We start from the raw sequence: 24,598 nt of genomic DNA, 5'->3' as shown, positions 1-24,598 counted from the left end.
AATTTACCATCCATTTTTAAACTGTCACCCTTTTTTCTCTCACTACAGGTCCTGGTAAAAAGCCTTACATGCTTCCTCTAAATAATGAAAGGCAACATTAAGGTCTTCTAAGGGCCGGCTCTTCTGCAGGCTGAATAATCCCACCTTTCTCAGCTTTCTAGGACAATTGCTCTAACACCTTGATCAATTTTGTGCCACTCCCTTGCATCTGCCCTAAAAATTTAGGTACTTCTTACTATAAATTCCAGCTCTACCTCCAGGACATCTGCTTTTCACATCCCATCTAGTTCTTGACTAGACATTGGTTCAGAAATGTTTACTCTCTGGGGACCAGGCTGAACAGTGCAGGCATCCTCCACATTGATGTATTCCTGGTGTATGCTCATACCCTTCAATCTCTCCTCCCTTCCTGCACTGCCACTGCACCTGCCCAGGCCCGACTTTTTTCAGTCAGCTTTGGCTCAGACTTGTAAGGCCAGCAGCAGGTTCACAGTTGTAGGGTCTATCACACCCTGGTCATCACCACAACAAAAATATGACATCATAAAAGGCAGCTTTGCTGTTTCCTGCTTTTTTGTCTGCAGCAGAATAAGCAGGGACAAGTGCTGGGCATGAGGCACCCCTGATCACCTTTCTGATTACTGCTGGGTCAGACCAGTCAGAAGTGTATCCTCCCAGAGGGCAAATAATTTGGGAGGCTAGAGGGAAGAGACACTATTACAGGAATAATTTTTTTACAGACGTTTTCCCTCCGGAAGTCCTTTTCTACTATCTTAGGGCAAGGTCTAAGAATGTTTAACTTAAAAGATCTGGTTTGGAGATTTTGATCATAAAGACTTAATTAAATGAGGTGTGTGGGGAGTTTAATATTACATCTTTGCTGATGGCTGGCTGATTGTTTTACTTTCCTTTGATCAACTGTGTGAGTGGAGGGTCATCCCATCCACCGTTGGCCTTACAGTATCCGTCATCACCCCTCAGTCCTATTTGTCTTGCGTGTGTATGCAGAAGGTCTGCTTTTGATGAACTGTGAAAAGAAAGATGAACTGTTGTAATGAAAACAATCCCTCCCCAAGATTCTCTTTAGACAACATTCAATTGGTTTGACCTTGTCCCCTCTCATGGAGGATGGTAATGATTCCTGCAGATGGCTGGGTCATTCCTTGGACACTTGGGAGCAAGGAAGCTGGATTCTCCATCTGTGTTAGCTCTCCAGCTATGCAGGCTGCAGCTGGGAAAAGCAAGCGCAGTATGGGTAGACATACCTGAGGTAGCTGCTTGGAATCCTCAGAGATGTTCTGGGATGGCTGTTTATACTTGAGGAAACTCACCTAGGCTTGTTTTGCTCACGGCACACGCACACACTGGCTAGGCACAGACAGATGGATCTCCTGGGTCTCCAGTTTCCTCTCTGAACCAAAGGCCTGGCCTGAGAGAAGCCATTCAAGACATCAGCCTAGCTTTCCTTTCCCATCTTCCTTGAAATAATCAGCAAATACTAGTAAATGGGCTGCTAGCTGAGCTAGTGGTCTCCTCTTTAAACCCCTCTTTCTCCCAAAAAGGTAGTCTTCTCTGGTTATGTTACATTTGGAAAAGTGACATAAAAGCTGGTGATGAACACAGCCTTCATGTTCATCATCATAGCTTTAGGGAAATGAAATCCCTAAACCTGCCCTGGGGACGTGTGCCTGTCCCTCTGTCAGATGAAAAGGTGACTGTGTGGGAATTGGTTGCCCATTTGTCTTCACAGGAGGAGAACACAAAGGCTTTCCATTACTTTTACTGCTTAATAAGAGACAGTGGAAAGAAACAGCTCTGTGTATTAGAAAGATTTAACAATATTTGGAAACTAAACTTGTTACTTTATACTTGGAGGCATGAGAGGGCACATGAACTCTAGTAATAACACTTAGCAATGGCCTGTGCCTGGCCTGAATATTTGGTGAGCATAAACAAGGAAAAGATAAACAGGGAAAAGAGAGCACATGAGAGTGATGGGGTTTGTCCCATGTCACATACTCAGACCTCAAAACCAGAGACCAAATAATCCCAGTTGTCCTGTTTGTGAAATCACCAAATCTACTTTGGTGGGCCTTGAAATACTTGATTTTAGATGAGGTCAGCCTCCACTTCTACCTGAATAGACTGAAGATATCATGGCACATCAAGTTCTTGCAGCCTCATAAATTTGTCCACAAATTCTACAGCAGCACTGTCAAACTCACTTTAAGGCAGTTTATCTTTTTTAACAGTGCACTTATCCCATCCTTCTGTGGCTGCTCCAAAAGGAGATACACCTACTTTAATGATTTAAGTCTTGCCTATGAAAATAGTCACAAATAAAGGGTATGCACACTGTCCTAATCCTTCTAGTTTCTTCATATTTCCTCTACTTCAGGAGTTTCACAAAAATACAGACACTATGTATCCCAGTTATAAGATACCCTGACACTTGAGCACAGGCCAAACACTGACCGTTCTTGCTTTGTCATGCTTCAGTGAAGCAAAAATGACACCCTTTCTCCAGGAAATAACACAGATACCAGCATCTTGGTACCTACAATAAGAAGCCTTTTAACAGATGCTGCAATCTGCAACTCAGAGTGGTAGGAATGGGATTTTCTGCCTACCTCTGCAGCAAAGGATTATGTAGGCGTGACTCATTTAATCAGTTTAATCATGTTTCCTTCCATTTTGGGTGCCTTAGATATTACTGCCTGGGCTGGCCTCATTTTCTCTTGACCTCTGCCAGAGGCACAAGAAAATTTGATCTCCCAGAGGACTACAGCCCTGCCATTTACCTAATGTCAAGGGCTTCATAAAGGGGTATTCCGCTTTGACTGGTCTCCGTGGGATATGAGAGCAGCCAGAAGGCTTTGTTCTTGTACCAGGTCCACAGCTTACTCCATAGTGCATTAAGTGCTGCAATCCACCACAATTGTACTGGGTGAAGAGTTCTTCCTGCTCAGGTGTGCAGATTTAGCTACATTAATTCAGGCAGAATTCCTCAATAACCTTAAAATAACCTTTAGTCTCAGCGAGATCTGCAGTACTATGTGTGGAGCTGGCAGGAGTGGCAGTCGAGGAAAGATCTGGCTTGGGATTCCCCTGCAGAATATTTTCCAGACAAAGAACCTTACCCAAACACCATTGCATAAGAAAAGAGGAGGTCCCTCTGACTGGCATCTGAAGCAGTGCCATGAGGCTAAAACCCCGAGCCGGATATACAAGGCAGCTGCCTGGGTCGCAGCAGTTTGTGGTGCGTGTGACAACATGCACTGGGAGATTACTTGCTCCAGTAACTTGGGCTGGGTGTTCAGGACCCAAAGTAAATATACAAGCCACAGTGCTGTACAAAGATTTAATATCCTCTGTACATAAAACACCTTTCATTCAGCAGTATTTTAGAGCATTAGTACATCCTGCATACATGGAGAAGAGGGTAAAGCTGAACTCAGTCACCTTTGCCCCAAGCAACAATGGGAGGAACAACCAGGTGTTCATACAGAGCCTGCAACTCCGCTGCACCAGATGTACCCTGCTCTAGCCCCAGCCCTGCCCCATGTGCATGGCTCCTGGCCATCTGGGATCCAGGTGATCCGTGCTCCCAGAGACAACTTGGGCACACACAGTGTGACTTGTAGTCATATCTGTTGTGTTAGTGAGCAAACGCACAGGAAGTAGGTGTCTGGCTCTCACAGGAGAAATACTCCTAAATATAAACATAACTGAATGCTTTGGCACCCTGTCAAAGACCTCTCCTGATACAAAATAGCAAAAAAACCTAAATACTGAACATGATCAGAAAAATTATTTTACTTATTTCACTGGACAGCACATGAAGGTTGCAATCCTGCTGTCCAGGACACACACCTCTCTGTCCTGCTATGTATTTCTAAAGTATCTGATGGCATTGTTATCCCAGCTCTGACTTGGTACCAACACTAGACTAGTCAGAAGGACAACTTTCTCCTCCCTCAATGCATGCCAGCAACTATGTTCAGGAGCCACATGAACATCTCATCTACTGGGCTACTGAAAGCACGGGTCCTCCAAGCACTTTCCAGGTGTCTGAGGAGAGCGGTGGAAGTAGAAAACATCTATCTTGGGAGCGTTATTCTACCAGACCTGTATGTTTTCAGATGTGCAAGGGGTTGGGGGGGGGTTGGGGGGCAGGGAGAGGGAGGGTGTTAATAAAAAAACTGATGCGCAGTTATTATTTCCTAATTTTCAAGAAGTTCACTATATAAACCAAAACCCCCCTCCATCTGCAATGGAAAGTTTCTCCCTGAAGGAAAGTTACCTTTTATGTCCAATGATAGAACCAAGGTTGTGCATAATTTATATGAAGCTTGCTAACCATTTAAAAAGAGTTAGATTTAGACATGGATATTCTTCTGCAAGTATTTTTGAAAGTATTTCCATTTTTTCCCATGGTCTTCATCTCCATCATTAATTCTGGATTTTTCAATTGCCATTTCCCTTAATCAGCATGATCAGTTTTTCAAAGGTAACAATAAAAAAAGACTTTTCTTCTTGAAAGAAAATTTTTAATTTGAAGTTGAGAATTTAATACTCCTATTTTTTCAAGAAGAGAAAGATTAAAAATCTGAGCAACTAGCAAATCCATGGAAAAATAAGCACTTTTGAAACGTACGGAAATTCAACGGAATTGCTGACCTTAAAACTGCACAGATGAAAGAGATAAATATCTACCCATTTCTAGTTTTTGGTGAAATTAGCAATTGCATGCTTCTGTACTCTCAGATGAATGTCAAATCTTGCACCTCATCAGCATCTATCATTATTTCTGCTTAGCAATGGGTCTGTTGCAGATGAAGTGGAAGGTCAAAGGAGCTCGCAGGCCCTTGGCTGGTGTGTGAGTCTCATATCTAAATTCCAGAAGAGTCACAAAAGAGGACAAAAGGACAAGAAGTGCAACAGAAAGGAACTGAACTCACAAATAGGGGAGAGTTGCTCTCTATGAGTATGTCTGAGATGACTTTTCCTTCTAAACTACCCAATGATAATCATGCTGGCTTAGCTGCATGGAAGAATTCTGCCCAGCAGTCCCTGGCTCATAGCAGCAAAGATGAACTCCAGCCTCTTCAGGAGTAGCATCATGGGCAGCCACAGCCTGGGGAGCTCTAAGCTACCACTGCCATCCAAACTGCCCCCTCCTCCTGTGCTGGCCATGACTGGGCAATCCTCTGCACAAAGGCTGGTTCCATAATGTTCCCTCATTAAAAACAGACAGGATTACAGAAAAGGAAAGGCTGAAAATGCAGGCCAAATGAGCCTGCTGAAAAGGCAGCTTCTTTGTTGGGCTCTAAACCCCTGCTCACCTCATGGTGTTTAAATCTCTGAGGGTGTGCTCAATGCTATTTTACCCAGGTCTAATATATCTATATCTATATCTATATATCTAATATATCCATGGCGGGGTGTCCTTGGCTTTTTCTTTTTATTTTATCTTTAACTTTACAGTGTTGGGACTTGCTTCCCCATGAAACCAGAGAAGGAGGGATTGTTGTGTGCTGTTTGTTGTGTGCGTCAGGTATTGCTTTTGTTTGTATTCCTTTTATTGAGTTACATAAAGAAACTCAGCAACTCTTGGGTGCTTGGTGTCTGTCTGATTGAGTTTGCTTGGGCACCAAGGTGTACCTCACTGCAAGGCCACCACACCAGTCACCACTGGAGAAATGGCAAGGGCAGCTGGTCCAGTAGGGAGAATTGCTTATTTTTACATCAGCTGAGAACTGGCTTTCATGGTTGTTTTCATCTGTAACTCTCTTGAAGAGGATACCATGTGGTGTTGTGGGGATATTCTTCTGGACAATTTTAGGATGGAAAACTAATTGCTTCTCCCATCAGATAACAGTCTGTAAAACCAGATGGTGGCCTGGTCACAAAACACCTACTAGAGAACTAAGAATCACCCCTGTGACTTTTTGCATCCATAGCAGAAATGACACAAAACCAAGCTGGAAGAAACTTTTAAAGGTTATCTTGCCCTTCCACCAGCCTCCAGATAGGATCATTTGTGCTGAAGGCAATGAAATAGTTACCTCAGCTGCTGCTAAAGCCTTTCCAAAAGAGCACTTGCAGATAGCAAACCATTGTAGTGGTGCACAAGTCTCACAGCTGGAAAATTACTTTTAATGTCTCACCTAAATTCCTTTTGTTTCACTAAGCCTATTAATTCCTTTCCTGTCCCCAGAAGACATAAAGAACAGCTTATCCTTCCTCCTTGCAGTAGTCTTTCACGTACTTGAAGGGTGTTAGCACATCTACCCGTCTTCAATTCCCCAGACTAAACAAACCCAACTCAGTCTTTCCTCATAGCTCATGTTTTCTAGCCTGCTGATCACTCTTATTCCTGCCTGCTGGACTCTCTCCAGTTGGTCAACATAATTCATGAAGCTTGGTGCTCACAAGTGGATGTAGTTTGATTCAACAGGTTACTTCAGGCCAAAGAAGGAGAGTAGTTTCAAAGCTGGGAGATCCTGACTGTGAATGACCTGGTCACTCTAGTTGTGGCAGCACTGCAAAACTTGGCTCTGAGTCAGACTGGCAGTCTCACAGAGAAGCAACACATTTGCAGATGGATATCAGCATCTCAAATTCATCCTGGAACCTAATGGGCAGTTGTAGAAAGGAAAGATAAAAAAACTCCAACATAAAAAATCCCACTGCTAGAAATGCCATAGTGGACTCACTGCCTGATACTCTTTCTGATAAATGCACAGTTAATTTTATTTTTTTGTCAGTTTCTGGATAGATTTATGATGAGTTCTTCTGAAGAGCATGCAAAGGACAAAACAGTCTATTAGCAATATATTCAGGGACAACTAATATTGTCCTGTTGTCCCAGAAAAGAAAATTCTTCATTTTCATGTCCCAAAGCTTACTCTCTGCGTGAGGGAATATGCTAGTGTGCCTATACTGCCTTTGCCAAAATTCCAGAGCAAACCCCAAACTCACCTGTAAACTGAGAACAGCACAACACCTGAAGGAAGGTGAACTCTCCCCTGAAATCATGGCCTATTGCCCTCTGAGCAGACAAGACACTGATACAGTTGTTCTGCTCCTGATCCTGCCATTAGCTCAGTGGCCAGCGCTGGGATCCTTGCAGCTTGTTTCATTGCATGCTGTGACGTGCCCCAAGGAGCTTGTTGGGTTTGTGAGAAAGATTCTCACTCCCAGAGTTATTTTTCAAGGCAGCAGGGTTTCTGTCTGGTTTCATTGTCATGTTGCAAACTTTTTTCCTCTGGAAATTGCTCTTTTCAAACTCTAACCTTAACATCCCTCAAAGAGGGCCCTTTTTGAGCCAAAATCCTTAGATTCTGTCAAGTGAAGACAATGGAAGACATGTTAAAACAGCAACACTGCTACACCTCAGGCAAGGCTCAGCTCCATTCTTTTCTGGGGAACTGCTCGAATACATATTGGATAGGATTTGAGCCAAGATTTTTTCAGTTAATATTTGCAAAATTTAATCACAACAGCCCAGATGCAACATTGCCTTAATCCCATTGAATTGTTCCTTAGTCTGCAGCAAGCGCCTCTGGTTTCAATTAGACCATTTATGGTTACAGGCACTTTTGAATAAGAAAGGATCAAAACCTGATTCTGGAAACCTGGTTGTAGAATCCATTAATCCAAACCAAGGTTTCATTTCAGTTGTCCAGTCCACAGCATATTATAAAAAGGGAAGTTTTAAATAAACCCTGTATTGGACCATTGTAACAAAAGATTGTGAAGACCAAACTTCTTGAGAGAGAAGAGTGTAGGCTGGCTCTTTGCAAAAAAATCTCCCTGAAAACTACCTCTTTAAATGAGAGATCAAACCTGGAAAACAAGCTATACCTACCCCAGGAGGCAGGCTTGCCTCCTGAGCAACAGATAATAATAAATGATGTGTCTGTAATCCTTAGCAGAGATGCAATGGCATTTTCTTTGACATCAAATGCTAAAGAGGCAGAGAATATTTCTGTAAAGTGCTTTTTCCAGTGCAGGGTGAAAGATCTTTCACCAGAGAGAGGATGATCTCTGGGGATGGTTGTTAGTATCTTTTCATTCCACATTAGCATGAAGAATCCCACCATGTTTATGTACATAATACTGAATATTTTCAGGAAAAAAAAGAGCTTCAACTACAGCTAAAGTGAGTCAATATAAAAGACATATGCAGAAAGAGGGAGAAACTGAATGGGAAAAAGCTTGGAATCAAGGGATAACTATACCTTTTTACAATGAGCATTTTAAATTCAGCCTGAAAATTCCTTTCAAATGCAGAGGAAAAGAGGGATAATCCCAAATCCTTCTAGAGGGCAGCCACAGTGATATTTGGAGAACACTCCTAACAGCAGCAGCACAGCACAGGGTGGTCAGGGAAAAATCAGGATCCATTTACCTCCAGTGGAAGGAAATTAATTCCCGCAGAACAGAATTGACTCAGTTATAATTTGATCAGATGACTCTATATCACTCTTCCACAAATACCAAATGCCATTTGGAATGACCTTCCATTCAGCCAAACAGTGTGGGCTCAATCCTGTACCCCACCAAAAGATTAAAGGGTTAAACTTAAACTTACAGCAGGACATTTTAATTCTCTGTATGAATACCACCTTTAAAAAAGTGTAGCATGTTTTATTACCTGGTTATTTCCTAAGGCCACATGTTGGCTCAGCAATGTTGTGTTTCATTGAAACACCTGCTCTTTGCAGGCTCGGCAGACCGAAGGACAAGTTAATTAGGTAACTTACCCAAAGGTCACATGGTGAGTAAAGTAGGATTAGCACTCAAGTTCCTCCTGGCAACTAGTCCTGTTCTGTGACAATTAGAAAAGGTTAACCATCCTCTTTTAGCTTTTGTTTTCCATCTTCCAGAATGGTGCAGCACGTAAGCAAGGTTGGGCTGTGCTACATTGCCTCTCCAGTATTTTGGGAAAAAAACCCCACAAAACAAACAGAGAACTCACCCCAAAAAGGCCTCTGAAAAGTGGTCATATCTAGAGGGATATGGTGCTAGAAAGGGAATGGAGAAAAACAGTGGATTAAGCTAATCACATTGAATATGCATCCTGGAAAACGCCCCACTCCCTCTCTAATCCCCATGCGCAGCCCTTGTGTGCCTGTTGCTCTGTGACACTCTGTCATGCTGCTGCCTGCCTCCCGCTCAGAAGGTTCCTTGGCTCCCCCTGCCCCTCTGCCCTGCAGGCAGATGTGAACTGCCAAATATTAGTGAGGGTGTCACGTGTCTGTGCACCACAGTGTCATTTTTCTCCTAAACTGGACTGGTCTGTCCATGCCATGTTTCAGCAGACATGCCTGGGAACACAGGGCATCAGTTTTCCATGCGTGCTGGTCCTCAACCTCAGCCCACTGGTGTCTTCTCCAGCCTGTCCTCACCCTGCCTTGCCTACAGCCCCATACCTTGGTACTTGTAGCCTATGAAGAGGAAACTGTGCTGCAAAGGAGCACAGGCCTCTGTCCGTCCTTGCCCTGGGAGTAGCTTGTGGTGTCCTGGACTGTCAAACAGCCTGTAACTCAGCTTGGGTCTGCATGGACTGACACCTGATCTCCCACAAAATGACTGTTCCCTCTCAATGAGCTCTCAATGAGTACTGGGGCACAGACAGATTTCCATCTTCATTTGGGGGCAGCTGTGAAGGGACAGAGTGCTGATCTTCCTTCTTTGGAGCAATTTTGTGCTACTTTTGGCAGGAAAGCAAAAGTAATGTAAAGGACTTCTGGTCATGCCAGGGCACACAGTCCCTCCAACCCCACTTTGGCAGAATCCAGGTAACAATACCATCACAAAGAGGTTCTGGAGGTCATATTTCAGGAACACTGGCTGTGGCCTCTCCTTCAGCAGCATTAGTAAAAAGAGCAAATGCTAATGTGTCTTGGAGGGTAGTGATGCATTTTGGCTCTGGCTTAGGATGAAGTGTGTGCCCCCTGATGCTCTGATACTTGATATATGATACTTGCATGCTCTGTGCACTTAGCTCCCAAAGTTACCCCCCCCCGGGACTCTTCCCACTGTCCTAAGTAGCATCCTTGAGGAAACAGGATTTGGCTGTTTCCAAGCAAGGGCAGCAGGTTCCTTCTGGGGAAAGTGGATATCCTGAGTCCTTCTCCAATTCCTTGAGTGCTGCATCTCCCTCCTCCTCTGGGGGGTGATTATATGTGAAAATCAGCTCCTTATCATATTGCTGAAGTTTGCTGAACAGACTTCACCCACAGCCTTCAGCAGCAGTGACATGGGGTGGTTGCTCACCTGCCACAGTATCAAAAAGGACATGCCACACCAGGCAGAATACATGGGAGCCTTCCCCTGCTATAAATACAACCTTAGGGGAAGGGTTTGAAGTGGAAAAAAACGCATTCATATGGCATTGTGCAATGGCAAACAGTTATTTCTCTGCTTGCCAACAGCCTTAGATTCAGATGTCTTTGTCATATGAGGGTTTACTAGACCATTCATCAGAAGTAGCAATTTCAGCATCAGCCAGGGACTATGTCCCAAGATACTAGTTGTTCAGGATAGGTATAACTAAAATTCACAGCCATTGAGGGCAATCGCAATAGCAAGATCTGCTTCTAGGCTTCAAGAAGGATGACTTGACTTTAAAAACAACTCATATTTACTGTGGGTTAGAAAAAGCACCTGTTTAAACTCGGCAGATCTGACTAAGAGTGGGCATGTTTTGGGCACTGACCCGTTACTAGAAAGGGTGGGGTTTTGCAGTCATTAAGAACAATCAGCAACAGAAACAAATAGAATGAATAAAACCCAGCATTTTCTTTAACCTGAGGTAGGAAGGAAGGTGAAGATGATGACTAAAACAAACCTGTAATAAACACACTCTCATTCCCAGTTGCTGGCCTTCTGATATGTCATTAACTAAGAGGCAAGAACCTCAAGATATAGCAATTATTTCTGTTCTTAAAGAGTGCCCTAGCACTTAATGGTATCTGATGACCCTGAACTGGCCAAAGGGTCCAGAGCAAGACATTGTAATTGAAGCAGAACATTCCCATACAGAAAAAAATTGTACCATTCCCTCTGAGATTAAAACCTTGATTAAAAGCCTGAGAAGAAGGAAGAAACTCTATCTGCATGATTTCAACAATGAGCAGTGTTGAGGGGCTTGGATGTTTTGCGACCTCCTTCTCACTTCTTGCAGAAAGGACTGTCAGAGAAAGCTTTTCTGCTCATCTGAACTTCAGGTCTCCTCCAGCCAGCTCCTGGGCCAGTCCGGTCCTCTCACAGATACTTTCAGCATTGTCCTTTTTTTTCCCACTCATAAAAGCTTTCATAAACTGCTGTGCAAGCAGGACAGATTTCTGATCAATGTGTCTATCTTCCTTTCTCTGAAAGCAACTGTCTTTGTTGCTTTTCTATCTTAAAACAAGCAACTGGGGCTACCCGCTCACCTTCATTTCTGAGGACATCACTGAGGCTGTGAAACCTTGGCTGGCTGCCCATTCCCAGGGTCAGCCCTGGCAAATGTAATTCTCATTGGCTGCATGTATTAGCATTGTCTATCTCAGCAGCCCAGAAGGTTGGAATGCCAATTTATGTGCAACTACTGAAACAGGCAGTGGCACCCTCCACAGTCAGTAGGCTGAGAAAATATTCCTGGTACCTGCAATGGTATCAGTCACCAAAAAGCTAAATGGAAAAAGCATTTGGATATGAAACAAGCTGCGTAGAATCTACAGTGTCTTGACTCTGTGACAAACACTTAATACCCGTGGAGAGCTCCTGTGTTATGGGACTCCCTGAGTCACATAGAACCTTTGCTCTGTCACAGCCATGTATGGCCACTTGAGACTCAGTAATATGACATTAAAGGTCACCAGCACTACAGAAAATCCTTTAATATATTTATATATATTTATATATATTTATATATATTTATATATATTTATATATATTTATATATATTTATATATATATTTATACATATTAATATAATATAATATAACATAATATAATATCATATAATATAATATCATATCATATCATATCATATCATATCATATCATAATACTTTTTTAAAATATCAAATCTATCAAAACTAGTGGCATTTTCTCTACATCAAAGACAATTTACTGACATTAATTGGAGCACATCTCTTTAAGTCCTAGAGAAAGGAATGAGCCTCATAAAATAATAAATATCTTTGCATTCCATCTCTTGATGTCTCTATCTATGGAAGTATTTATACAGCCCCCATATCTAGTCTCTGGGTATTTACCTCATCTGATTAGAGTATAGATTTACTAAAGACACATGATTTGTCTTCATAACCAACCTAATTTCCTTAAAACAGCTTTCTGAAGGAGAGACAAACCTGTTAATGCAGTTAGTCATAGAATATTTTGCTGCAACAAGGGTTTTTTCCTGTTTTAGTGGGATGTTGATTGGTTGGTACTATGTAATTTAAGAGTTTATCTCTCAAGATATGACAGCAAAACCAATCAAAATACCTGGAACCCAAGACTTGACTGTATTTCAGAACTTTTGCAGCTAAGCAGAAGAGTTCATATGCCTGAATTTTTGTCTCTGTTGAATTCCCCATGGTGCAGGAACATCAACAAGAGAGGAGTGTATTACTTGCTCTTGTAATCCTCTTTGCAGAGAGGTTGGACTAATGTCCATGACACAATCTATGGTCTAGTTCAGCCATTCCCAGCTGCCAAAAGGAGGCTTTTGCTGACATGACAACCAACCCTGAAGGTTCTCTGAGCATTGGGATGCATTTGTGACTGCCCCAGGGGTCATGGGCAGTGCAAAGGTAACTTCAGAGATAACCATGGCGGAGAGCAGAACCTCTTCTCACTGAGCTTTGGAACAAAGAGCTACCTGTATTTCAGGCTGTGATAATCCCTTGCATAAGAGCCTTGTCCATCATCAGTGTTCCCAGTTTTTCCTCACAAGCTGAGTTGCACAGCAAAGGGGATAGATTCACCAAGATGAGGGTGGTGAGCTGGAGAAGCCACTCCCTGCTCCCCGGGGTCTGGGATGACCTCATCTGGGGACTGGTGGTCCATGCTTACCTGGACCCAGGCACCATCCTCATTGGGTGACTGTGTCACCTTCTCAGAGAGGGGAGCAGCCTCCAGGGAGGGGCTGGCTGCAGGGAAATCTGAGGAGATCCCACCACAGCCAGAGGAGCCTGGGGAGAGTGGCTTTTATCCCCTCTTATCAGTGCAGCAGAGGTTACTCCTGCTGGGAACTTGGCAGCTTGGCAGCCAGCAGCCTGAGGCCTGGCTGATGAGGGCAGAAGGGATTAGCATACAAAATCTCTTTTGGGAAGATGTCCTCTGGAACTGGGAGCATATCATCATGTCACTGTACACCAATCAGTCAGCATCAGGCTGTCACAGGCTGATTACTCTCCTGCCACTGGAGCACAGCCCTTGCCTGGGCCTGGGCAGGCCTCACATCTCTCTGTGCTACAGGATGCCCTGTCGGTGCTACAGGATGCCCTGTAGGTGTTACAGGATGTCAGAGCTGACAGCCCCATGGGTGCCTGGGAGCTCACTATCACTCCAGCATCCCTCACTCCTCCAGCTTCCTCCCAGCTGACATCCCAGTATGGATGTCCAGGTGGGATGTCCCCATCCCCATGCTGCAAATGCAGACTTTGGGCTGCACTGTTGAGCCTTCCCTCATACCTGTGCCCTGCCACTGGATGAGGAAAAAGAGGCAAGCAACGAGCCCCAGTACTAGCTAAATGTGGCAGTCAGTGATTTTGCAAAAGGAGAGGAAGCTGTTACCTTCCTGAGAAGGAAGGGCCTTTCTTTCTTTCAAAAGATAGCCTGCATAATAAATAATTACTGAGGATTACTGGGCAAACCTTGTACACTGGAGCGTGGAAGCCAGCAGCACTGCAAAACCTCACCTCACCTTGCAATGCCACCATCTGCCTTGTTTTCCAAAACAAGAAACCTGCACTTTCAGATCAACCCAAATACCAGGATGCCCCAGCCATTGACTTGGAGATGTCACTCACAGTCAGAGGACCTCACATTTTCTTTTTGCAGTGTTTTCATCCCATGGAAAGCTGGACTGCCAAAACCAGACACAAAACCTCCCAAAGCAACCCCTTTCAGGCTCTGACTTAGCATAGCCCCAAGCTCCCGAACCATTCTCAGGGGGCTTTCACTGCAGATGCACCTGGGCCACAGCCAAGCTGGCATGAAGTCTGCATGAATCTTGAGACATTTTATGACCTTAATAATGTTTATCTGAAATAAGTGGGGCTGTTTACAGCCCAGGCCCAACCTACTTAAAAGAATTTCTTACTAGGGCACCAAGCACATAAATCCTCTCACCTCTCTGTCATTGACCTTTCTGTGGGAGGAGAAGTGATGCAAAGGCATGTGGATAGCAGAGTACTCTTATGTGTAACTGTGCTGGAACCATATCCATTTCGAGCTTCTGCCCTTGTTCTTAGAGGACAAGTTGCAGTAATAATATAGCCCAGTGAACATTTCCATCATGAGATCATGATTTCTTCTATGGGAGATGCAGTAGCATGTTACAATTTACTGCCTTTAGCTGACCAATAACCATTTTCTCACTGTAGCAACAAAATGTTGCAAAGTTTTCTGCAGTGAAAAAGCAGTGACCAAACTTTTAAACAGAGATTCACTTCCACTTTTACACCTGCAAAAAGAACTTCAGTCTTGCATGTAAGAGAAACTACATTTTTATATACTGGATTTTTATATGCCTGATTTATGCTTCCCCTCAGACATCTCTGAAGGCCAAATACTTGGACTGACAACCATGAAAAAATTGGAAGAACAGGGACAAAAAGCAAATGCTAATTTTGCTACTGAGCACCCTGAAAGGGAGATTTATACTTTTGAAAATGCCTAAAAAGAAAACTCATGATGTTGTGAATAAAGCTCAATACATTGTAACCAGGACAGGGCATCACCATTGATTTATACTGATGCAATATAATCATACTTATTTTAATAGTTTCAAAGGGAAGAAGTTCATAGAGAAGAGAAACTAATGACTCATATTTTTGTCATTTCAAAACAATACAAATGGCAGAATTTATTGCTGTATAATCAAATTTTTATTAACATCAAATGTAATCAGATAACAAAGTCTACCTCCCAAGTATTTTCTCAAAACACAGTCTGCCCAGTTTTTTCCCTCAGCTTTGTCCCACTCAGATCCTAGACTGCATGAGAGTGGTTCATGGTAAGAAAATTGAACTCTATAAAGAGAGATTTAAGAAATTCTATCAAAGGGACAGCAAAAAGAAAATTTGATTTGGGTTAAAAAGTGTCTGCGCAAGGAAGTATCTAGATAGAGAGGTTCTTTACACTGAACTATGGAGACTGAAGTTTCCACATTTTTTGAAATTTCCACATTGTTTGAAAAAACAAGAGCAGAAATAAGCCTCTTACTGTGAGGGTGTTAGCAGTGCAATGGATTCTCATGAGACTTCCAGATTTTCCATTGTTTGAGGTCTTTCACCAAGAATGGATTTTTTTTCTAAAAAAGATGTCTGGTTCAATCATTTGTGGGGGCAAAAAAGAAAAGAATGATCATATGAAGTGCAACTGCCCATGACTTGGCTAGAGAAGATCCCCTCTTTAGGCATTCACAGAACTGTTCCCAGGGCCCCGACACACTGTGGTTGACCGCAGCTCCCTTTTCTCCATGACCTGTCTCAAAACAGATCTAGATCACTGACTTTGCTTGCTGTGCTGTGGAGATGAAGCCTCAAACACAACTGTTTTGTATTCTAGCCACGACTTTCAAAGAACTCCATTCTTCAGGACCACAGGTTCCTGTGAAATCTGGTGCTTCTTTGTGTATTTAGAGCATGTCACTGATGTTTTGAAAATGTAGGTTGAGATAGGATTCAGTAACGGCTGAGCTCTTTACTCAGTACTGAAGTACACAGAAGATAAAATTAAAATAAAAACTCTGCACAGATTTCTGCACTTGAATATCCTGTCTGGTGGGGTAATATTAAATTTGAATCAGTTCCTCTGCTAGCTCTGCTGATAATCCACACTTCCTCCCTGTATGAAATCACACCGGATCCTTCCCTTTTTCTCCACAAAGATTATTCTAGGTCCTTGGAAAAATCCCACAAGGGTCTTCATTTTTTTAATCCCCTCTGTTCTGTGCTCTGTCCTATTTTCATTCTTTAGTCCTTCTCTTTGTAGATAGGAGCTGCATTCTCACCAACGTCATTAGCATATCAATTGTTTGCCCAGAGGACGGTCATTATGACTCTGTTCCTCCCTGTTACTACTCCTTGCCCTTAGACTTGTGCTAAAGGCCTTGTCAGCAGAGACGGAAACAGAAAACTTTGCAGGATAGAGCAATGACCAGAGCGACAACATCACATTAACCAGGGTCTGTAGTCTGTTCAAAGACAAACTTCCCAAACAAACAAACTGCAGGATGCAAGACACCATCAAGTTCCCTTTCAGCCCAGGAGCTAGAAATCCCGAGATATTTGCTCCCAGACCTCCCTTCCTCAGGTGAGGAAATGAATCAGCTGTGAGCAAGGTAACTCTGCATAACCCATTCACAGGACTATCGATGCTTACTGTCAGGGGTATTTGCATTAGAGAACATACATGGGACAGATGTGGCTGAGAGGCCAACTTTTCAAAAGTCAGAGGACTTCTGAAAAATAGGCTTATTAAGGTGTTAGAAGAGGAATAATAACAATTCACTTATATTGAGCATATATGCATGTATATAATTAATTATAAAAAAACAAATTAAAAAAAAAAAGTATGTCTCAATATCTGTTCCAAGAACAGTGACATGACTGTGGTCTTGGGAAGCCAAAACACACATGGAGCACCTTCACTGCTTGATTTTTCAAGGTGTTAAAATCCTCTGCGGCTAAAATGTACCTTTGAAGTAATTGGTTCAAACTCAGTCACCCACAGTTGCAGCTGACTCGAGGTAACAGCAAGTTTGGGGTGCACAGAGATCCCATGGACAGCATCGAGGTCATGCACACAAACATATTTACTTTCACTCCTACCACTTGTTGAGAGGCTGGGAATTCCTGGTGAGTTATCTAAGAGGGGAAAATAAGATAAATGTCACTTCTGAGATAAAAATTTTCTCTGAAAATATATATAAATTCAGTAAAGGGGACAATTTAAAACTGCTGTCTGCTTATCTTCCTGTCTTACGTTCTTCCTCTCCCATATCTCCAGGAAATTAAAAATATTGGGCTGCAGTACTAAGGAGAATACCAAGGGAGACTGTGTTACTGTGGTGCAGCCAGGAGGGTCTGTAGGCCTTTCTAAGCAGGTGCACTGACGGCAGAGGTCAGCACCAGCGCAGTGCTACACAGAAGGTCTCAGAAGGGCACCAGCTGGCCTAGGCAATCTGCCTGTCTTACCCTGGCTGGAGACAGTCCTTCAGCAGAAGGAGACTCCAGGCTTTGCCGCACCACGGGCTCTACACAGAGATCATATAGCTGAAATGTAGCTATAGAAAAGTTGCAGGGAACGGAGCATGAGCTGGTATACTGAATGTGCTCACTCACCAGCAGAGACTCCAACCATGCCTTTCCTGGGAGGCAGGATGTGATGCAGGAAGTTCCTGCTGTACCAGCCCAAGGCAGCCAACACTGAAGGAAGAGACTGGGGTAACAGGTGCTGCTGGTGTACTGAATTATCAGCACAGAGGCAATCTGAAAGGAATGATCAGGACTTCCAAGGGGACATGGTGGGAATGCCACCAGGTGCCAGAAAGGACAACCAAAAGAGAGTAGTAATTTCTTCCCCATAGTTAACGTTTGCCTTTTCACCAAGGGACAGGGCATGGGACTGCTCATGCTGCAGGGTTGATGAAGTAGATACGGAAGACTGGAGATTAGCAGGCAGCTGGGGTGTCAGATCAAAGAGCAGCTTGCCTCTCCAGGGGAGACCTCTGGATGTGTGCAGACATGGACTCCACTATGGAAGCTATTAGGCTTGCAGGGAGAGCAAAAGATGATCTCCCTGGGACTGAAGCCCACTGTTTTCAGTTTGGTCATGGCACATTTGTTTGCAAAGAAGTATTCAGTCAGCCACAAGTCACAAGGTTCAACCTGCTTGGACTGTGTTTCAGAAACTTTATGCAAACAAGCACCAAATCATGAGGTAAGGAAAAAAAAAAAAATCCTGAAGAAGTACTCTGAGACATGTAGATGGCCAAACTCTCATAAATGAATGTGTGAGCCAGGTTCTTCATAGTCATGTTGAAAATCAGCCTTCGGCTTGCTACAGGGTTACTGGAACCCATTGCTGGCTAGAGGATTCAGTGCAGGGCATGGACCAGCCTGCTGGGACCCATGTTGCCCATGGGGGCAGGATCCAAGTCCTGGTCAGCACTCTTCTTCAGTCTGTGTGTCCCTGGCCTGCAGATTAGTGGGATTGGCCTACGTGTGAGCCAGACTATGACCAATGCAGGCAATCAGATGTTTGGAGATGGAGTGTGATCTTGATCCTGCAGATGCCCCCTTAGCAGTGAAATCAGATGACTTGTTTATAAAGAAGCAGTGCAGATAAGACACACATCTTTCTTGGGAAAGAAATGGCAACCTGCCGAGGGGGAGTGCATGGCCTGACATGCATAGAGGGTGATAGGAGCCAGTAGGAAACCTGGATCCTCTTCTCAGATCAGTCACTGACTCATGGGCGTGTTTGATAAGACACTTGTCTATAGACCAGCACTGTATTTTAAATATTATTATTTAAAATAAATATTTACCACCTATCCAGGCACTTGCTACTGGCTTTTGAAACTATCACTAGTTGCTAATCTTTACTTCTCCATGAACCCATCTTGGCTCTTCTGTGATTGAGCACTTCCTCGGGTGTATCTAGGTTTCTTCTTAAGAGTGTTGGTGAGATTTGGCTGTCAGTTTTCACAGCTCCAGTCTCTTTTTCCCAAGTCTGTTCCCACCGGCTGGAAAATCGAAGACTCTTTGAGGAGTAGAGTAGACAGCTGACAAATAGAGTAACTATTGCAGAAAGCAAGAAAAGACAGAGCTGGAGGAAAGATTTCTTACTGATCGTCACCATGCAGAGTCTGTCTTTCTAATGATGGGCTGCACTTTCCATCCCTATCAGTTAGTTAACCTTCCTGGATGCTGACTATAAGGTGACATTACCAGCAAAAAAAATAAAATCAGACGTATAAATGTGATTTCTAGGTAATTCAAAGCACATAACTAACTTCGTTAAAGAAGGTTACAGTTCAAACAGCTTTCACTGAGATGTGGCATATGACCACAGCTCAATGAATTGTTTTCTAAAATTACAATGGTAAATAAAATATAAAATTCACACCAAAAATAACAGAAAAAAAAGAAAAAAAGAAAGAGAGTAATATAACAAGTATCAGTATGCTTTTATTTGCAGAGGACATTATCACATCCAATATGTAGGAGCAGAATGCACCATTAGCAAGTTTGCTGATGATGCCAAACTGGGAGATGCTGTTGACTCTCTTGAGGGACAGAAGGCCTTGCAGAGTGATCTTGATAGATTGGAGCAGTGGGCTATGATTAATGGGATGAAATTTAACAAGTTGAAATGCTGGGGTAATGCTGAGCACAAGTATAAATTGGGAGAGGAGTAGCTTGAGAGAGCAATCTGGGGGTGCTGGCCAACAGCAGGCTCAGTGTGAGCCATCAGTGAGCCCTGGCACCCAAGAGGGCACCACATCCTTGTCACTCTAGATTAGGAATGGTTAAGAAGCACGACACGGACTATCTTGTGAGTTGAACAGGAGAGCATAAGGTTTATTACCTCAGATCTTGTTTTATAGACTGATACGCAACAAGTCCAGAAAGGTAAAACTCTTATTGGTCAGTGAACTAACACATCACCATCATTGGTCAGCGGCGTACACCACCCCTCGACCTTCTCTTGCAAGAAAACAAGAAACTGACAAACAACACCTGCAAGGCTGTCTTCTATCTCTGAGGATTGTTTTAATTCCTCATTATGATTTCCCAGGCCACTTTCTCAGGTGAGACTGAGAAAATTATGTGGCCTGCTTTTCCACAAACACTGTTCTCCCTGCTTTCTGCTCACATTTAGCATCCATACATTCTGGAATGTATCAAACACAGCACAACCAGCAGGTTAAAAGAGGTGATTATCCTGCTGTCTGCTGTTCTCACCTTGAGCACTGTGTGCAGTTCTGGGCCTCACAGTTGAAGAAGGATGTGAAGGTCCTTGGATCCAGACAAGGGCAATGAAACTGGCAAAAGGGCTGTAGGGAATGTGCTATGAGGACTTGTCTAGTTTGGAGAAAAGAAATCTGAGGGGTGATGTCATTGGTCTCTACTGCTCCCTGAAAAGGGAAATTGGAAAGGGAGGCACTGAACTTTTCTCCTTGGGATCCAGGGATAGGACATATGGAAGTGGTTCAAAATTACATCAGGCGAGGTTTAGACTGAATATTAGGAAGCATTTTTTTACTGAGAGAATTTTCAAATACTGAATAAGCTTTCAGCCAGGTGATCAATGCCATTTAAGAAGCATTTGAGCAATGCCCTTAACATGATTTACCTTCTTTAGCACTGAATTAGTCAGGCACTTGAACTACATGATCATACATGTCCTTTTCAACTGAAATAGTCTACTCCCTTATTCCCTAATATTATGACTAATGTCCTTATTGAAGTCAAAATCAGGGCTTTAAGTGCTGTTTAGAAGACAAATGTCTGGTTGCTTCCCTGGGAGGAAGCTCCCTGGGAACATTCCAGACAGCAGGTAGTTCTTCAGATATTTGGATCTGAAGAAACTGAAGCTTACATCCTCTGGAAGAAGGCAGGAGGAAAACTGAAACACAGATACTCTTCCTTTCTCATTGCTTGCTCCCTTAACTCCAGGCTCAAGCCCCAGCTGTGTCACATGCAGGGCACATGGTATTTATAGTTGACTGCTGTTATGGCATCCAGTAATAGAGAGCATCAAACCTGTGAGCTGTGTATGAAGACTTGAGGTACTTCTGCTGTTGCTTTTTGCACCAGCACGGGTCAGCAAATGATTTTTCTGGGATGTGATGGTTTCAAATTTGGGTTTATGAGAGGTCAAAGGTGTCAGTAGCATGACCAGTCACAGTACACCCTGCTGATAATGTTCATCCCTAATGCCTGGCGGTGTCTCTTCTTGCTTGTAGAGCTTTAGGGCAATTCTTCACAAACGAGTGGGTGAATAGTGATCACTGGCAGAGGGGAGGCAAAGGAACAAAGCAGCAGAGGGGGCAGGACAGGGATGCTACCAGCAGACAGACAAAATTATATTCTGTTGACTAGGGAAACACCCTGCTGTGGCTAAGATAAAGTGGGTATCTATAAATAATGTCACTGAGCTATGTTTCAGGTTCCTGGCTGCCACTTGAATCTTTATGAAGAAGATGAAAACTACAGTCTCCATTGACATACAGTTGTGCTCCATTGGATGTCTTTTTACTGCATCAGGACCAATGGCCATAACTGCACTTACATTAATTTTGCTACAAAAGATCTTTCTGAAATCAATTTACCATGTAAATCTTCAGTGAGTGTGGTAACTGTACCTGCAAATAAAGAGTTTGAGTTCATAAAGCTACCCTATTTTGTTTGCTCACATCTTCCTTAGTCAGCAAACTTTAGCTGTTTTGTGATGTATGAGGAGTTCACACAGCACCTGGTGAGTATATGAACTGCTGTCATTCCTGGACATCTCTGGCACACCACACACCCAGTGCTCAGCTTAGAGCACACCAACATAGCTCTGAGGCAGCTGCAGGCCACTTCTTGTGGGCCCTCGCACAACACCTAAAACAGTAGCAAAGCTGGTGTTTTGTTTGGGTTTTTTGTGAGATAACCCCTGAAAGAAGTGGGGCCATGAAATCACAGCCTTTGCAAAGTATCCAAACTCTGCTGGTAGCATATAGCATCAGTCATAGATTGTCTTTGCAGTGAACCAGACTCCCACAAAGGCAGTTGTTCTGTTTCCATTGTCCACACTGAAAAAAAAGAAGAAAAGGACCATTAAAAGAATGTGATGAGCACAAGAGGCAGGGCATGTTGAATTAATTTTTAAGGTATTGGCCATATGGTCATTTCCATCTCAGAAAACTTGTGTTCAGCAGGATCCCAAGTGCGTGCACAGACAAAATGAATGATAAATGAGCATCTGCTTGCTTAAAACCCAGTGTTTGACATAGTTTGTTTTCTTAAGAAATTAAAACACATCTTGGCAGTCTCCATCCCATTCCAGAAGGGGACTAGTATCTCTTCCTTTCACTTTGATTAAATGTTTGCTTCGATAAAATACTTAGCAACGTGATTTTTTTAAAAGTTAACTCATTCACAGAAGATACTTGACTAATGGAGGAGGATGGAGGAGGAATTATACTTTAGGGGGCCTCTGTCATTTCTTTACTCTTTGTCCAGGCAGTCAAGGAGGCTTATGAGTTTCCCAAGAAACTTAAGTTACTTTAAGGAGAAGAGATTACTGCTCAATGAAAGTTGATCAAAAAGATTTCTCCTCTGTTTTTATATCATCCTAATGGACAATTGAAATGTCCACAAGTACTGCCAAGAAATTGCCCATTAATCTCTGAAGTGGTGCAGGTGTGGCTCTTAACACAAAGGATATCCTGTTTAAGAAGGCTGGGATTGCCACTAATATACCAAATGGCTGCCACACATTTCAAACTTCATCCTTTAGCTCCTCAGTGTGCATGACCTGTTGTTGTGTGCCTTTCAGAGTCTCCCCACAGGTAGGCTCCCATAAGCAATAATTAAGACCAAAAGAAGTTAATCACACTGCATTCCCAAGGGTTTCTAACATAACATGAAAAGCCTAAAGGAATGCATTAATGGTTTTTCTATTTTAAAAGGAAACTGATTATTTGGCCCAGCCCAGCAATATGAAAATTCAGTGGAAAAGAAAGAATTTTGTGAATAAACAGTGGTAAGTATTTCATTTGGCATCAACGAGCAGAACCCTGGAGAAGCAGCCATTTTGCTGAAATATGGTATTCATGCTATTTTGACATTGCACTTTGTTTAAATACATTAAGATATTTTAAACACATCTGTAAGAGGCTGAAATGCTTGCTTTCAGCCTTTCCCCATATGCCAAATGTGTGGCCTTGTGTGTAATTTCAGGGGGAGGTCAGAGGAAAAGGCGCCATGTGTGCTGCCTAGATGGATAGCTATCATTTGGATGCCTGAGAACCAGAGAAATGGTGCAAAGACTTCTGCTGGCTTCAGAAAGCCCCGTTTTGGTCCTTTGATGCCATAGCTCAGTATGAAAGGCTAGTGAAACACATCAGCATTTACATTGAATCCACTTCTGAATTTTCTCACCATAAAATAAAATGAGATCTGATAGTCTGCTAAGAGATCCTCTCTTTGAAAATATTTGTTTCTATCCATCCTATTCCATCAGGGCATGGTATTGCTTTAAAAAGCAGGATGGATTTTAACAGGAGGGAAGTCTGTGTACTAGGTTATTATCTATATCAACAAATAATAGTCCTAACATGCCAGGGTGCATTACAAAAATTGACTATTGAAATGGACAGGATAAATTTTGCTTATGCAAAACATTCTAATCATTTTTTCCACCCAGACACGTAAAAAAGAAGTCTGAACTCTGCACTGTAACTTGCTGTATAAATAATATAATAGTGCTACCAGCAGGGTTACATTCCCCTTGTTCAGGGAAAGCCAACTCAACATGAGCTGAGTACTGCAATAAAGGACTGAGAGAAGGCTTACAACCATGAAACGTCTCTCAACTCTGGCCTGCTTTTAAGGCTTGCATCCTTAGAGAATTGCTAAACAGGCAACAAAAAAGAGAAGAGCACCACAGGAGTTCAGTAAGACAGCTGCCTTCGCAGGAAGGTCTTCCTGTACGCCATGTAGCTGGACTGTGAAGAGGTTCAAGAAAACTTGTTTGACTGTGATTGTAACAGCCTCAGCAACACCCACACAGGAAAACAGGACCTTCATAAGCTGGACAGGTGCGATTGCAAGGCTTTGCTTCCATATCCTGCTCAGGTGGGCTGGGATGGGTGAGCAGGACTCATATGCTAACCTCTGCTGTAGGCTGAGCTTAACCCTTACTGGGTCAAGAAAAGTCATCCAAACTCAATTCTGAGTGAAAGCAAAATGTGATGCATGGAAAACACAGTGCATCCTGCAGTATGTTCCCAGCATCCTCTGAAGAACCTGTATTCCATGGAAAACACAGCCTAAAAAATGAGGATACAGGCAGAATCATGTATGTAGCAGAAAGGAAGCAAAGAAAACCAGAGATGTCCTGTGCACTGCCTGCTTCACAGCCTTTCCTAACTTTCTCACCCGTTTCCTTTTCTAGCTGGAAACTTCTTATGCTTAGTTACCAGCTGAAGCCACATAGCAAAACATATGCGTAATTCATTCGTGCATATAGAGCTAATTACATGCTCCACTGGTTGGCTAAAGGAATTCACACATCCCACCAGCCAAATAGTTTTGGACCAAGGAGCTGAAAAACTAAGGAGTTGGTATTACCCTAGCTAAAATTTTCAG

At 43.0% G+C, this 24,598-nt stretch overlaps 1 long non-coding RNA gene across 1 annotated transcript in view; it reads left to right on the top strand.

Annotated features, from left to right (window-relative positions):
- Positions 1 to 21,638, top strand: part of LOC131578179 (uncharacterized) — a 54,972-nt gene extending 33,334 nt beyond the window's left edge. The window contains exon 3 of the long non-coding RNA XR_009277396.1: positions 21,411 to 21,638. This is a non-coding gene — a long non-coding RNA (uncharacterized LOC131578179). The remainder of the gene's footprint in view (positions 1 to 21,410) is intronic.
- The last annotated feature ends 2,960 nt before the right edge of the window (positions 21,639 to 24,598 follow it).

This window comes from Poecile atricapillus, chromosome 3 (genome assembly GCF_030490865.1).
Source record: "Poecile atricapillus isolate bPoeAtr1 chromosome 3, bPoeAtr1.hap1, whole genome shotgun sequence".
NCBI lineage: Eukaryota > Metazoa > Chordata > Aves > Passeriformes > Paridae > Poecile > Poecile atricapillus.
Note: the sequence above shows the minus strand (reverse complement) of the source record. Positions and strands in the feature narration are given on the sequence as shown.